Source organism: Mesocricetus auratus, unplaced genomic scaffold, assembly GCF_017639785.1.
Source record: "Mesocricetus auratus isolate SY011 unplaced genomic scaffold, BCM_Maur_2.0 Super-Scaffold_100020, whole genome shotgun sequence".
NCBI lineage: Eukaryota > Metazoa > Chordata > Mammalia > Rodentia > Cricetidae > Mesocricetus > Mesocricetus auratus.
Window position 1 is genome coordinate 24,989,920 of NW_024429201.1, and position 11,047 is coordinate 25,000,966.

Genomic DNA, 11,047 nt, shown 5'->3' on the forward strand with positions numbered 1-11,047 from the left:
GGTCAACACAGGAGTCCCAAATTGTTACGCTTTCTGGTAGTTCTCTAGGAAAGTCGACCTAGTTTGGTGTATGGGCTGAGAGGAGGTTCTGAGAGCGGCCAAGAGCTTTGGTGTATGGGCTGAGAAGAGGTTCTGAGAGCAACCAAGAGCAAGAAGGCAAGAGGCCATGTGGCTGTAATACTCTGGGTGAACCAGGGGTCAAGCCCAGCTCTGTGTCCAGGACAGATATCACATAGCCTATGGCACATAAAACGAATCTGCTGGGTTGGATGCTAAAGTGAGTGTGAAGTGAAAGACAGGCTAGGAGAGAGTTCAGGACAGTTTCCTCGACTAAATATCCTATGCCATCAGGACAGTCTCTCTGAGCATGAACAGTGTCCTGACTTGCCGTTTATGGATTGCTTGATACATGATAGCTCTGATTTAATTTAATATATGGCATCCAGAAACACATCCACTCCATCTGCCTCAGCAACTTCAAGGCTCAAGAAGACCCAGCATTAGAAAAAAGATTTCAGTTTGTTTTTACTTATTTTTATGTGTGTGGGTATTTTGCTTGCATGTATGTCTACTCATCACATGTCTCAGGCAACCCACAGAGGCCAGAAGAGGGTGCTGTATTCTCCTGGGACTGGAGTTACAGACAGTTGTGAGCAGCTATGTGGGTTCTAGGATCCAAATCCTAGACCTCTGGAAGAGCAACCAACGCTCTTAAACATTAAGCCATCTCCCTAGCCCCTATTTATTTACTTGTTAAAATATGGAATGCTTCATAAATTTGTATGTCATCCTTGAGCAGGGACCATGCTAATCTCTGTGTCATTCTGATTTACGTATATATGCTTCTGAGTTGAGGACACTTTTTTTAAAATCATGTATACCTATGTGTGTGTCTGTCCATGTGAGTGTAGTACCCATGGATGCTAGAAGAGGGTATTGGAACCCTTGGAGCTGGAGTTGCAGGTGGTTGTGAGCTGCCCAGTGTGGGCACTGGGGACTGAACTCAGGTCCTCTGCAAGAGCAGTATACACTCTTAACTGCTGAACTGTCTCTCCAGCCCCAAGATCTAGCTCTTGGATAGAAGTCAAACCTAAACTGTTTTGTAGTTTAAAAACCTATGGCTTTTAACTAACATTTTGTTGATTTCCATAGCAAACAAACAAAACAACTCCTTTCTTCTGGATTGGCAAGTTTAAAGATGTTTAGCACAAAGTAGGCCCCTAGATGCACATTCAAAATTAGTGTATTTGATCATCTCAGCTAGAATTACTTTGTTTTTACCCAGATTCCCTCATGAATGTCTGTCTAGATTGTGGCTGTAAAATGAAAAAACTCTCTTTTTCCTTTTTGAGGCATGATCTCGTGATATAGCTTATGCTGACTCTGAACTCATGACCCTCTTGCCTCAGCCTATTGACTTTAGGGACTGTAGTGATAGCTACCAAAGGCAGGAATATATTAGAATGTATAACCCAAATAAATGTTGGGTGGGAAAGCATCTTTTATTCAAATGAAGTCACGTTGGCTTATGGTATTTTTAAAGTCCTTTCAGAATAGTCTTCAAGGTGACTTGAATAAGAGCAGAAAAAATGTCACCTGGCTTGATAGTCACAGTTTGTTTCCTTGATCCAGTGGAATTTTCTATCTCTCTGTCCTTACACAGCATTTAACCCCGCCTTTCTCTTTTACATCATAAACAGACACCCAAGAGACCCCTTAGTATGTGTTAATGGTACAACCTTTCTTCTGCAAGGTTCAGAAAACCACCACTACCACCAACCACCGCCACCACCACCACCACCACCATCACTACCACCAAACCATGGGATCGCTTGCAGTCAGGACCCAGACAGAACAATGGCACTTGACTCCCATCCCAATTCCTTTGGGAGTTGAGTGAATATCTGAATATCAGAAATGTAAGTAAATATCCAGCCAAAAGTCTTCAACATAAGTCATGACACATTGATCTCATTAAGCTAGGGAATTGTCCTTGGATCTGATTGAGAGCTGGCACCATCTACTTATAATATAGAATTGGGTTTGGACAACATTGGTTTTGGCAACAGATCTGTGAATGATTGATAACTGAACATTGGCCAGCCAAATCAGAGCTGGCTATTGCTAATGGACAGGGAGTTTGAATCCCCAAGACAGAAAAGAACTAGTTGATGTTGGAATTCCCACAAGGCAGCAACTGTGTCTCTTCTTGCTATAACAAAATATTAGTCTGAGTAAATTATAAAGAACACACGTTTATGTTTTTGGAGGGTAGAAGTTCAAAATTCAGGCAGGCAGATTAGTGTCTGGTGAAGGCTGAGTCCTGTGTCTAAGGAAATGCTGTCTCTTTGGGGTGGGGGAGGGGAGGCCACAAGTGTCTTTACATGGCAGAGGTTCAGAAGGGCAAAAAAATCCTAGCTTCTTTCCTCGTCTCTTTCATAAGGCACTAACCCAGCACATGAGGCCAGCCCTGGAATCATGCAGCCTCCTAAAGTCCTGGCTCTTCATACTCTGCACATTTTGGGAGGACCTGAGCATTCTAACCATGTAAAGTATATGAAAATCTCGTGGCTTGACTTGGGCTAGGATCTGGGGAACAAACTACCACCCCACTTCCCAGCCCCCCCCCATCCTGCCATCAGACTCATCTAGCCTCCCACTCTCAGAGACCCCTGAGATCCAGGTGTCAGTCTCATCTCCCTCAAGCCTTAGCATCTATTCCTGTACACCACGAGCCTATGGTCTCCTGCCTCCAAGGTGTAATGCCACCTAGTTACTCTTTCTTGTAAGAATTGCCAAGTGTGGGGCTCTTGGGTCCCCATCTTTGCTTGCTTTGCATGAGGAAATTCCCTTTTTAAATAAAGAAGGGATAGCCTGAGCTGCTTGTGATTCTTGTGAGGGTCCACCGCAGAGCTCACTACTGCTTCCGGCCCTCCTGCTTCCCGCCCCCTCCTTAGGCAGCAGATGGGCATCCCCAGTGTTTCTCTTCAGAATTCTCCTCGTGGACTCACATTGAAGCAGCAGCGGCGGACACCTGAGACAACAGGATGAGTTCCAGTCCACATCCTGTCGGTCATTGCTACCACCTGACACTTTTCTTCTCCTTCCTTGGATCTGCCTGCAGTCCGGCACCCCCTCGCCCTGCTATCTAAGCCCATCTAAAATGTCAGTGACTCATAGGGCAACTTCATCTTCAAACAAATCAGAAAGATAATTTCTATGTGCTTTTCAAAGTGGCTGTGGGATGCATAATAATATATGTATTCATTCTTAGCCTAAAAAAATGAGTCCATTTTTGGGGCATTAGCTGTTTGATGTTATTATATGATACACAGTACGGCTTCCTTCATTTTACATTCAAAGACAGGAAGATAGAGAGAAATGTTTTTGCAAAAAAAAAAAAAACCCAAGACTTTCATCAGTTTCCTGAGGGCCTTTCTTGCACCTTTGATATTCAAATCACCTTCCTTTGAAAAGCCCTTTGTGTCCTGTAAGTTTTCTCTCCTTGTTAGTGACTGCTCCAGTTTCTGCCAGATTCTTCTTAGTGAATGGATTTACACACACACACACACACACACACACACACACACACACACACACACACACAGAGAGAGAGAGAGAGAGAGAGAGAGAGAGAGAGAGAGAGAGAGAGAGAGAGAGAGAGAGAGAGAGAGAGAACAGCTCTCCAACTTCACTGGTTGCCCCACCCAAGTGCCCATCTAATGCTTTATCTTTCTGCGTATTTACAGGATCAGAGGATCAGCAGAACCAGAGGGAAGATGAGAAGGTTCCTGGGAAAGGACTGATCTAATAATGGCAGACTGTTTGTACAGGGACACCTTGCATAAAAGGGGGAGGGGTTCATCAATCAACAGTACGTTATGACAACTTTTGCTTCCCCAAGCACTAACAGAGATTAGATTAGACATTGGACACCGGAACAAGCCAGTGCCTCTGCCATCCCATAAAGAGGAGTTGTACCTTCCATGTGTCCCCGTCAAGGACTGACTGGAGCCAGCAGAGGAAGTTCCCAAGAGTTCAGTGGAAGGGAGTATGTTGAATCATAGAGTCAGAAAACCTTTGGAAGGCTCTAAGAGGACCCTGAGGGGGTACTTATCAAGACTAGTTTGACCTCTATGATCACCTGGACCTGGCTCAATCCTAAAACAGCTATTCAGGTCTGTCAAGCGACAAGACAAAAAAATGCAACAAATCCATTTAAATGTAGTTTTATGGGCAAGTGGAGTCTTCAGAAACAAGTCTCCATGGCTCACAGAAAGCCGTTCATTTTTATGGTTAGGCTTGATGGAGACCAGACAGCTGCACAGACATTGGATTGGACAAGAGCAATCAGATTGTGGAGAGAGGGAAGGTAGAAACGCAGCAGAGAGAGAGAGGTCCTCCTTTGGAGCCCCTTCACTTCAGCTCAAAGTAGTCGGCATGCCAGGGTGAGATACTTTAGGGTTCCATTTTTTTTAGCTCCACTGTAGGAGTATAACCCCCAGCTTCCAGCCCTGTTTTGCAGAAGTGTTGCTCTCCAGCCCAGACTTCTAGAAGTCTCTTTCTGACCCTCAGTGCTGTCTCAGCACTGGTCTTTGCCCACACTGCTGCGTCTCAGTGGTTCTCCTGCAAGCCACACACCCAGCTTCACGAACTGCTGTGATGGGGGCCATCTTCTCAGTGACAGGATGAATGGTGGAGGCAGTGACTTGTCCTCTTCACCTGGGGCCAGGGCAGGGGGCAGGGGGAGAACAGTAAGACAGAGCAGCAGTAAGGCTGGAGAAGGTGGTTTGCTGGGAGCAGGACACAGTCCCCAGTCCCCAAGGGAGTCCTAGGAATTCTTATCGTCTGATGCTCACACCTCTGAGGAAACCCACCCTGAGCAGGTGCTGGGTTCAGAAGCAGACTTCTAACAGACAGCTATGACAAGACAGGGGGTGTATGCCAGCCAAACATTTTGTTGCTCTGACAAATGCCTGACAGAAAGCTTAAAGGAAGGAAGATGTACTTCGGTTTAGGCGTGTTTTGCCAGTGAGACAAGCTATACCTCAATTCTCAGTACTCAGACACTGGGGAGACAGTATGTGTTTTCTGTTTCTAGATATAGCATTGTGGTAGATCATTGTACATCAATAGATAATTTATATGGTAAATGTTAGTATGGGACCATTTTCTTGATTTCTGAGAACAGTTGAGAGGGAAAAGGCTGAATCACTAAATGATCTCGATGACCATAAAGTTCACTTTCCTTAAGGATACCAGTAGTTTATCTCAGTCATTTATAGTCTCTCAAAGCCCCCACTACCCTGTGGCAGGAGAAAAGTCTCTACAGACAGGGTTGATAACTAAAAGATGTCAGGAAACATACTGCCTGGCCTTTACAGCTTGCCCTTGACTTTGCAAGAATTGTCTCGGCACTGGGCATAAATTCAGAAGCCGGTGTCCTACAGGGAAGGTCATGCAGGAAAGAAAGCATCTGAAATACAGCAGGAGCAAGTGGAAGGGGAAGCCTGGAAGATGAAGATGAAGGAGGAAATCTGAGCACATCCAATCTGGAGACTATAAAAGGGTTTGAAGTCGAGAGTTGACCTGATCCCAGGGTAAAGTCTCTGCTCCAAGAGGGCTGGAGGGTGTGAAGGTTTGCCCTGCTCTGTTGAAGGTCCTGAAGTCCTTCCAGCTGGGATAAACAAAGCCTTCACTGATAACCCTGTCTCCAGATGCTTAAGTCCCTGGAGCAGGAGCAGCCCAGAGCTACTAGAGGGGCTGAGTAAACATGGCCTGTGGGTAGCAAAGATGTGTGGGGGGGGGGGCAAGGGCCACACTGGATTTAGGACTGAAATATCTCCCTGAATTAGAAAGTCGCTAGGTCATAACCAGCCAGCGAACCGAACACTTTCACTAGCATTGTTTAAGGCCAACACTGGGCTACATCACATATTTCATCCAACAATCCAGACACAAGACATTTAAGCACAAAAACATAACATGCTGATGCCCATTTCAGAGGTGGACAGGTCAGGCACATGGGTTCTGGTTTAGCAGGGTCAGGGAAAGCTGCTAGGGTTAGGGTAGGGGAACATCGAAGTTAGACTTGAACTATGGGTCATTTAAGCAAAGAGAAAAGAGACAGATTGCACACAGGACCAGTAGGTGTCCTAAAGCTGGAAGTCACTGCAGGTTAGAGGAGTGAAGGTGTCAGGAGACAGATGGCAAGAGCAGAGATTCTTCATGATGGGAAGGGAAGGCTAAATGCAGGCTTGAGTGATGTGCTCACACTGAGGGCAGTGCCTTTTCCGGTTCTTGGGTACTGTGGAAGAGTGCAGCCGTCAGCACAGCTGGGCAAGTGCTGCGTGGTTGGCTGATGTAGACCTGCAGGCTCATACCCAGGAGTGACACGGCTGGCGCAAATGGTAGTTCTGTTTGTAGAGTTAGAGAAACCTCCTCATGACTTCTATAGTGATTACACCAGTTTATGCTCCCAGTAGCAGTGTATGAGGGCTCTCCTCTTTCCTCTGTCCTCGTCAGTACTTGCCATTTGTTAACTTGATGACAACAATTCTAACTGGAGTGAGATGGAATCGAAGCTTTAGCTTTTTGTTGTTTTTGAGGTAAGGTGCCTTGGCTAGCCTAATCTAGAACTCACAGGGATCTGCCAGCCTCGGCCTCCCAAGTGCTAGGATTAAAGGCATGTACTACAATGCTAGACAAGATCTCAGTTTTCTCTGACGGCTGAGGATGCTGAACACTTGAAAATATCCATTGGTTAGTTTGTTCTCTCTCTCTCTCTCTCTCTCTCTCTCTCTCTCTCTCTCTCTCTCTCTCTCTCTGTGTGTGTGTGTGTGTGTTGTATGCACGTGTCTATGTGCATGTGTGTAGAACCCAGAAGAGGACTTCAGATGTCCTATCACTCACTCTCTGCCCTGCTCCCTTGAGACAGGATCTCTCACTGATCCTGGAGTGCCGCCTTTAAGTCCTAGAAACCAGTGTCTCCACTGCCCACAGCAGAAAGGGCAGCCTCTCCTGGCTTTCTGAGTGGGTGCTGGAGACTTGAAAGCAGGCCCTCATGCTTGCACAGCAAGCGCACTTGGCTAATATGCCATCTCCCTACCACTGGTATTGATTCTGCTGAGAATACTCCACTCAGTTTATTAGCCCATTTACTGATTGGATGGCTTGTCTTTACTGTTCCTCTGTCTTGCAGTTCTTTTCATATCAGCCCCGTATCTGGTAGTTGGCAAAAGTCCTCTCTCCCTACTCCAGGCTGCCTCTACACCCCGGCAATTGTCTCATAGCCTTCAGGCAGTGCTGCCAAGTCACAGTCCTGGCATTAGTAACCCCAGCTCACTGGGTGAAAGGTTATTCACACTTCAGTTCTTTCTTCCAGGCTGGGAATAATTCTGAGCTAACATTTAAGAGCAATTTGTATCCATTGTATTTCTCTGATTACTTTCCCTTTCTCGTGGTGGTTTTAAAAAGCATTACTTGAAAGTGTTTACAGAGTCAGCAGGTGAAATTAGGGGAAAGTTCCATGTTGTCTCGTAGCAGTGAGTGGGTCTGGATGAGTGACAGCGGTGGGCGGGGCACTCTGGGAAATTCAGGGTTGCTGACTGTCCTCAGGAACAGCACAGCTGGACCCGTGGGCCATGGTGATAGGGCACTCACTACAGGATACACAGAGAGGACACTCCTCCTCACCCCAAAGCCCTGGCTGGGGGTGGCACATAGTCCCACCAGCTGTGCGTCATAAAACCAAAGGCATCATTTCAATCCCTGTCACCCTTTCAAATCACACCAAAGTCTTAGTGTGCATAGTTACAGGCCTCTGTGTTAGCAGTCAACTCATGGAGGTGAAAAACAAGACAGAAAATGTTGCGATAAACTGAACTCCCTCACTGACCGGCAGGCTACATTCATCCATTTAGGGAGGCCCTCACACCCCTTCTGCTCTCAGGCCCCATTCTGGAACATTCTGGCATCTGTTGCCCCACCCTTGGGAGCTGGAGAATCTGCCCGCGCATTCATTCTCTTACCTCACTGGGGTAGGCACCAGCCTTGGTTGACTCTACCCATTTTCCTTCCCAAAGTACACCACAACATAGGCATGCATGATTCCACCTCTAGGGATCTAAGATTTAATTCGCTGAGTGCAAATGAAAACCAGCATAGTCCTGTTTACATGAGTGGCTCCACGGATGGCACACCAGCCGGTGTTAACCAAACCACCCCTGAAGCTCTCAGGGAACAGTAGAGTGGGCACGCAGATATTAATTCATATTCCTTTGCAGTAAATAGTCTCAGAACATTTGTACTTCTTTAAGATAGTCAAAAAGTAAATCCCCCACAAGACTGAAAATGTCGTGTTTGTGTCTATTTACAATCCCACTTTGTTCGTTAAAAAGACAAATGTGTGGTCCTTGGTCTGTTCAAAGGGCAGGTGTCTTGTTTTGCTTAAAAGTCCTTTGTAAGTGGATATAAGATATACCCCTTAAGAGTATAATATCGCTGCATCTTGATGAGTGTTTACACCTGCTTATACCTCTGAGGAGACTAAGGCTGCATCTGAACTCCGTAGGGTTCCCACCTCCAGAAGAACCACGGTGTTGACTCCCATCACCACCCATTCATTAGTGACTTAGAAATCACACCTGCGGGTGAGGTGGGAGTGCAGCTGCTTTCACTGATGAGGTCTCACGCCCCCAGGCCCACGGAGCCCCCGGGCCCACAGAGACCCCCTCCACCCACGGAGCCCCCAGGCTCACCGAGCCTCCAGGCCCACCGAGCCCCCAGGCCCACCGAGCCCCCGGGCCCACGGAGACCCCCTCCACCCACGGAGCCCCCAGGCTCACCGAGCCTCCAGGCCCACCGAGCCCCCAGGCCCACGGAGCCCCCGGGCTCACCGAGCCCCCCCCTCCACCCAAGGAGCCCCCAGGCTCACCGAGCCTCCAGGCCCACGGAGCCCCCAGGCTCACGGAGCCCCCGGGCCCACCGAGCCCCAGGCCTACGGAGCCCCCAGGCCCACGGAGCCCCCAGGCTCACGGAGCATCAGGCCCACGGAGTCCCAGACCCACCCAGCCCCCAGGCCCACGGAGCCCCTGGGCCCACCGAGCCCCCGGCCTACGGAGCCCCCGGGCTCACCTAGCCATTCCTCCTGCTGGTCTCTGCTTCTCTCCACGACTCAGCTCTGAACTCTGGTGTACTCTCCTCTCCTAATTCTTTATATTGTGATAACACATACACACACGACACAAAACTTTGCTGTTGGTCACCTCTCCTGCCATGCTGCTCACCTCATGGCGACAGGACACAGAGAATGGGAACGCCTGCTCTAGTAGGATGCATTTATCCACCCCACCCCCTTACTCCGTCCAGATCTGCCACTCTGGGATGGGGCCAGGTACACAATGGAGGCCTTCCCCCTTTAGTAGCGACTTCCTGAAATTGCCTTCATGTACACCGCTTTACCAATCTTCTCTCAGTCTAATGAAGTCGACAAGATCAGCCACCACCATAATCCCTTCAATGGTACTAGTTATATTCGCGGTATCAGGTAACTGACATTATCACTTAGACACTCTGTCCCCACTGGACAATAGCTTCCCAGTTCCTGCTTCCCCGAGACCCGAATGGTATCTTTACTCGGGTCTTTACATGTTACACTCGGGTATTACATTCGCCTATTCTTTAAAAACTTTTAAAAAAACATTTATTTAGCGTTTGTCGGGGCGGGGTAAGGCCACACAGGTGTACCGTGGCGTGGGGAGGAGGATGTGGCTTCCTCCTCCAGTGTGTGGAAGTTCTGTCACCAGCCTCAGCAGCAAGTGCCTTCCCCACTGAGCCGTCTCACTGGCCCTGTATTCTCCTGTTTTTAATAATTCCTGCACGCGGAATTATGCAATACTGTCCTTCATGTCCAGTGTCGTTTACCTATCAGACTGTTTTCAAAGTTAATCCACATTTTAGAATGTATGAAAACTCCACTTCTTTTTGTGACTGGGAAACATTCTATTATGCATACAACATGTTTTATGTTAGTAGATACTGAGTTATTCCTCTAATGAATCTTGTAAAACATTAAAGTCATAAAATGGGTCTGGAGAGATGGAACGACTGTTAAGATCCCTTACAGATCTTCCAGAGAACCCCGTTGGGCTCCTAACACCCAAGGCAGCTGACTTCAGGGGACTTCACATCCTGTTCTGGCTTCTCTGGCACTCATATGTACATTTGTGCACATATGTGCACACACACCCTGAAATAAAGATTTTTGAAGACAGAAAAATTCTTTCAGTTTTCATTTTAAATAATTTTCTGTTTGGACAAAGACTGCATGTTGGGATTGGCTAATTCAACCATCTCCTTACCAGAGGGGGAATCTGAGTCACTGAGCCGTCAGATGATTTGCTTTAGTGGTTGTTTTACCACTAAAATAAAGCTGGGATCTTTTCCTGCCGTCTCTTTTCAAACAGCAGCGTGTGACAAATGCATGTCAGTTTTACATGACCTTGTCCCCAGGAGGTGAATTGTATCCATTGTAGCAAAATACAAGCACAGATCTAACGGTCCCTTCAAAAGTGGGTTCCTTCTTCTGAGCACGGGCTTAATTTAGGGACATTTATAATGCATATAACAAAAGCAGAAGTGACCATGTGCAATTTTGAAGACTAGGTCATGAAAGGCTCTGAGGTTCCCTGCCTGTTGCCCCTCTCTAGATTACCTGCCCCATGAGGACAGGGCTGATGCCTGTGTCATACTCACTGTTGATGCCCACATGGCAAGGAGCCCAAGCTTCTGGCCACAGCCAGTCCATGAGCATCTTAGAAAGAATTGTCCAATCACATCCAAGCTTCAGATGATCTCTCCTTCAACTGCTGGACCATAGACTCATGGAAGACCCCGGTGCAGAACCCACAGCTAAACCATGAGCCCTTTCCCTTATGCAATGTGTGCAAGAATCAACGTTTGCTGTTTTGGGTTTTTAAATTTTGGGATCATTTCTTAGCCAGCAATCAAAATCTACCACACTCTGTCATCACCATTTTCATGCCTG

The 11,047-nt window shown here is 47.4% G+C and overlaps 1 long non-coding RNA gene and 1 other non-coding gene across 3 annotated transcripts; one reads left to right on the top strand and one right to left on the bottom strand.

The window, feature by feature from the left end:
- Positions 1-754: 754 nt before the first annotated feature.
- LOC121133222 lies at positions 755-858 on the bottom strand. The gene has a single exon (XR_005870016.1). It is a non-coding gene; the product is annotated as a U6 spliceosomal RNA (small nuclear RNA).
- A 901-nt stretch (positions 859-1,759) lies between these two features.
- On the top strand, positions 1,760-5,379 carry LOC121133140. 2 transcript variants are annotated; one of them, XR_005869893.1, is made up of 4 exons: positions 1,760-1,919; positions 2,444-2,547; positions 2,958-3,165; positions 3,750-5,379. It is a non-coding gene; the product is annotated as an uncharacterized LOC121133140 (long non-coding RNA). The 2 variants fall into 2 exon arrangements; XR_005869892.1 differs by having other exon boundaries at positions 2,992-3,165.
- The last annotated feature ends 5,668 nt before the right edge of the window (positions 5,380-11,047 follow it).